This window comes from Bos indicus, chromosome 18 (assembly GCF_029378745.1).
Source record: "Bos indicus isolate NIAB-ARS_2022 breed Sahiwal x Tharparkar chromosome 18, NIAB-ARS_B.indTharparkar_mat_pri_1.0, whole genome shotgun sequence".
NCBI lineage: Eukaryota > Metazoa > Chordata > Mammalia > Artiodactyla > Bovidae > Bos > Bos indicus.
Genome location: NC_091777.1, coordinates 61131376 through 61136013, shown reverse-complemented (window position 1 = coordinate 61136013; position 4638 = coordinate 61131376). Strand labels below are relative to the sequence as shown.

The 4638-nt window shown below is 40.3% G+C and overlaps 1 pseudogene; it reads left to right on the top strand.

Annotated features, from left to right (window-relative positions):
• The first annotated feature begins 834 nt into the window (after nt 1–834).
• LOC109572030 (small ribosomal subunit protein uS14-like) lies at nt 835–1130 on the top strand (annotated as a pseudogene).
• Nucleotides 1131–4638: the final 3508 nt, after the last annotated feature.

Sequence of the window (4638 nt, the reverse complement as noted above, 5' to 3'; positions counted from 1 at the left end):
AATATCTAGTATTAATGTTTGTTTGCTAATCTAATATAGATATGTCTAAGAGTCATTAAGAATAGTATTTTCATTGTGCCTAGGTTTATTATAAGTTAAATATTGTTATATTGTTTTATCTGTTGCAAGTGTGTCAGCCAGCAAAGTACATCTAGTGGGGGGAAAAAAAAAACTTCAAAGAAAATGCAAAGGAGATATGAGCTTTTAGACACACTCTATTAAGAATAATTATACTTTAGAAATGTCTGTCTAAAACAGTCTTTAGATTGTGGTAACCTGAATTCCTAGAGCTGTGCTAAACTAAGTGATGGAAATTTATTAAACAGCTAGATGATTGCAAAATTAAATAAGATTCTGAAACATTCCCTACTGAGGACTAACTTCCTCTTACAGAGAAACTAGAGATTTTTGACTATTCATGAATAATATTTGATGACATCCTGAGATGTTCTCCAGAATTATTTTCAGAAATTATCACTGGTATTTATGTTCACCAATTTATAGAACGCTTAAGTTCTTGATTGCTTAAGGAAAGTAGCATGTATATTTTCAGTAAAGAAGGTATGAGGAATGAAATTACACTTTATGAAGGAAAAAGGAAGTAAATCTCACTTATAGGTGGCTGTTTCAGGATGGGAGAAAAAAGTAATGGGTACAGAAAGTGATAAGAAGGTTTTATGGCCAGTGGACCCCAAGGGAAGAGTTTTGTGCATAAATACAAGTTTTCTTGATATGTTGAACTGCCTTTCATGATGGACTTTAAGTTTCTTTACCTCTAAAGTGATCTGTTCTATGCTTACCTTTGAAATCTTCTTTGGCCTTGTACCTCGTTGCAGCCGAGAAAGCAACATGGGTCACCAGCAGCTGTACTGGAGCCATCCGAGAAAATTCCGCCAGGGTTCTCGCTCTAGCCGGTCTGCTCAAACCGGCACGGTCTGATCCAGAAATGCGGCCTCAATATGTGCCGCCAGTGTTTCCGCCAGTATGCGAAGGACATTGGCTTCATTAAGTTGGACTAACCGAACTTGCTTAGATGGCTCATCCAGCACATCAACCTTAGGCAGAAATAATACTAGCTCTTTGTATATAAAATAAAAGTTTTCAAAACTTCAAAAAAAAAAAAAAAAAAAAAGAAAGAAAGAAAGAAAGAAAAAAGAAAAAGAAATCTTCTTTGTTACTTTGGTTAAGTGAATATATTGTTTCCCAGTGATCAATATGATTTATCTGACTGAGTGTTATAATCCCTTTTGATATTTGTTGATAAAACTTCCTAAATAACTTGGCGTCTAGCTGACTTTGGAATGCTTCAGAGGGCCCCTGAGACATCCCAGGGAGCTATTAAACTACCTGGGTTCATTGGACATGTTAAATTACACAGGAAGTCCTGTTGAAGGGGTGATAAATCTTCTCAGATTGTGCTGTACGGTGGATGTTACTAATACAGATATCTTAAAATTATGTGAGTTCATATAGATCTGATACGCCCTAATAAAATGTGGTCAACTATGATTCTCCTTATCCTGTGAAAGTGTTACAAGTCACAGCAATGACCAGGCTACATTGTCAGTTGCAGTTTAATCAGAATTAAACATGGAAAAGGCAAGAGAGTTTCAGAAAAACATCTATTTCTGCTTTATTGACTATGCCAAAACCTTTGACTGTGTGGATCACAATAAACTGTGGAAAATTCTGAAAGAGATGGGAATACCAGACCACCTGACCTGCTCTTGAGAAATTTGATTGCAGGTCAAGAAGCAACAGTTAGAACTGGACATGGAACAACAGACTGGTTCCAAATAGGAAAACGAGTATGTCAAGGCTGTATATTGTCACCCTGTTTATTTAACTTATATGCAGAGTACATCATGAGAAACGCTGGACTGGAAGAAACAAAAGCTGGAATCAAGATTGCCGGGAGAAATATCAATAACCTCAAGATATGCAGATGACATCACCCTTATGGCAGAAAGTGAAGAGGAACTCAAAAGCCTCTTGATGAAAGTGAAAATGGAGAGTGAAAAAGTTGGCTTAAAGCTCAACATTCAGAAAACTAAGATCATGGCATCCGGTCCCATCACTTCATGGGAAATAGATGGGGAAACAGTGGAAACAGTGTCAGACTTTATTTTTGGGGGCTCCAAAATCACTGCAGATGGTGACTGTAGCCATGAAATTAAAAGATGCTCACTGCTTGGAAGGAAAGTTATGACCAACCTAGATAGCATATTGAAAAGCAGAGACATTACTTTGCCAACAAAGGTCTGTCTAGTCAAGGCTATGGTTTTTCCTGTGGTCATGTATGGATGTGAGAGTTGGACTGTGAAGAAGGCCGACCGCAGAAGAATTGATGCTTTTGAACTGTGGTGTTGGAGAAGACTCTTGAGAGTCCCTTGGACTGCAAGGAGATCCAACCAGTCCATTCTGAAGGAGATAAGCCCTGGGATTTCTTTGGAAGGACTGATGCTAAAGCTGAAACTCCAGTACTTCGGCCACGTCATGTGAAGAGTTGACTCGTTGGAAAGGACTCTGATGCTGGGAGGGATTGGGGGCAGGAGGAGAAGGGGATGACAGAGGATGAGACGCCTGGATGGCATCACTGACTCGATGGACATGAGTCTGAGTGGACTCCGGGAGTTGGTGATGGACAGGGAGGCCTGGCGTGCTGCGATTCATGGGGTCGCAAAGAGTCGGACTTGACTGAGCGACTGAACTGAACTGAACTGAACTGTATGGTTTCACTCTGATGCCTTTGCAAGAATACTGCTATTTCAAGATTTATGGAAAAGATTTTTCTAAGGTTACCTGATAAACAATTTTGTCTGTTTCTTATCTGGTCGGCTGGCACCGGACTGAAATTTAGTCTAATCTCTATGTTAATAGAACACATTTTTATTATAATGCAGCTTTCAAGAAGACATTATGAATTTCTTTACCTTTAAGTCATTTATGTTCATTTAAAAAATCTTTTTTTTTACTTTGGTAAAGTAAATAAGCATTACTTAAGACTATGGTACATGTAGACAAAGCTCATTCTTGTTCTACAAAAATAACCCCTCACGGTTAGATTTTGCTGTCCTGATGTCATTAAAACATGGCCATGCTGCTGCTGCTGCTGCTGCTGCTAAGTCGCTTCAGTTGTGTCTGACTCTGTGTGACCCCATAGATGGCAGCCCACCAGGCTCCCCCATCCCTGGGATTCTCCAGGGAAGAACACTGGAGTGGGTGCCATTTCCTTCTCCAATGCATGAAAGTGAAAAGTGAAAGTGAAGTCGCTCCGTCGTATCTGACTCTTTGGGACCCCATGGACTGCAGCCTACCAGGCTCCTCCATCCATGTGATTTTCCAGGCAGGAGTACTGGAGTGGGGTGCCATTGACTTGTCCTAAATTGCGGATTTAAAAATGGGTAAACAATAGCTGTAAATCAAAGAGTCAGTGCTATGGGAAATCCAAGATGGCTGCCTGGTTTTTCCCGGCTCCCTGACAAACTTCATTTCTATTTGATGGGTTAAAGCCTTCCCTGGCTACAGGGTTAATGCCCTCATAATGAAAAAAATACGTCTCATTGAATATGAACGTTTTTTCATTGTTGAACTAAGTTTCTGGTTTTGTTAATTAAGGTCTAGTGTTTACCAAGACTCACTTCTGAGATAGTTCCTTGTTATGTTATATTTCTAAAACATTCAATAAGTTATTAAAAAGGACACTGTTTCTAAAGCTAATCTCAGGAAGCAATCTTCAGATAAAGATGAGATGCTCCATGATGTACAAACAGGAGTGTAACACCAGGCTTTAGTCATTTAACAAATGAAGTCAGATGACCTGGGGTATACTGCTCTACCTAATGAAAGTTCTTGACTTATCATTCTTACTTATGACCTTCTAATAACTTAATAATAACTGCTAGCTATAGCTATATTATTTTCTATGCTGCTTCTTTCAGAAGATTGATTCTTATGTTACTCAATGTGTGATTGAGCCTGTGATAAAATGCTGATATGCAGTTCCAAATGCTATCAGTGATTGTAATAATGTAACTCTAGATACAGGAAGAAGCAAGAAAAGGGAATATTTTCCTGGACCAAGAGGCTAGTAAGACAGGTATGGTCCAGAGATTTTGCTCCTCACAAGGCGTGCTCTAGAAACAGCACATTGAGTGGCCTATCAGTGGAACCTTCCCTAGACCTGGGAATGAGCCTTCCCAGTGCTGCAGGACACAGTGGACAAGAAATGCCCCCAAAGCATGGTCAAATTTGTGGCTCTGAAAGGACCCTGCTAACTGGACTCTGCCAGCTGTCTCTACAAAGATGACATCATGACCACTGCAAGCTGCTGACCTTCAACAGCCCCCGAAAGCTGTTGAGAGTAGAGATCAGAAATAAGGCACTCTGTGCCCTGGGAAAAACCCAGAACTGGCCTTCCGAGAGTGAGATGTTTTCAGGTAAAGATTTTATGAGCCCCAATTCTGGCTTCTTCTCGTACCTAGAGAAACACTAATGTCACAAACCAATGTCTGGTCCTGGTTCTCCTGGCTAGCTGCCGGCTCCCGGCAGCTGGCAGCTAGCCCCTGAGCAGCTTTTCTACTTCTCTTCATCTTTGGGCCATGTACCTTTAACTTTCTTGTACAGTTTGTTTCTTCT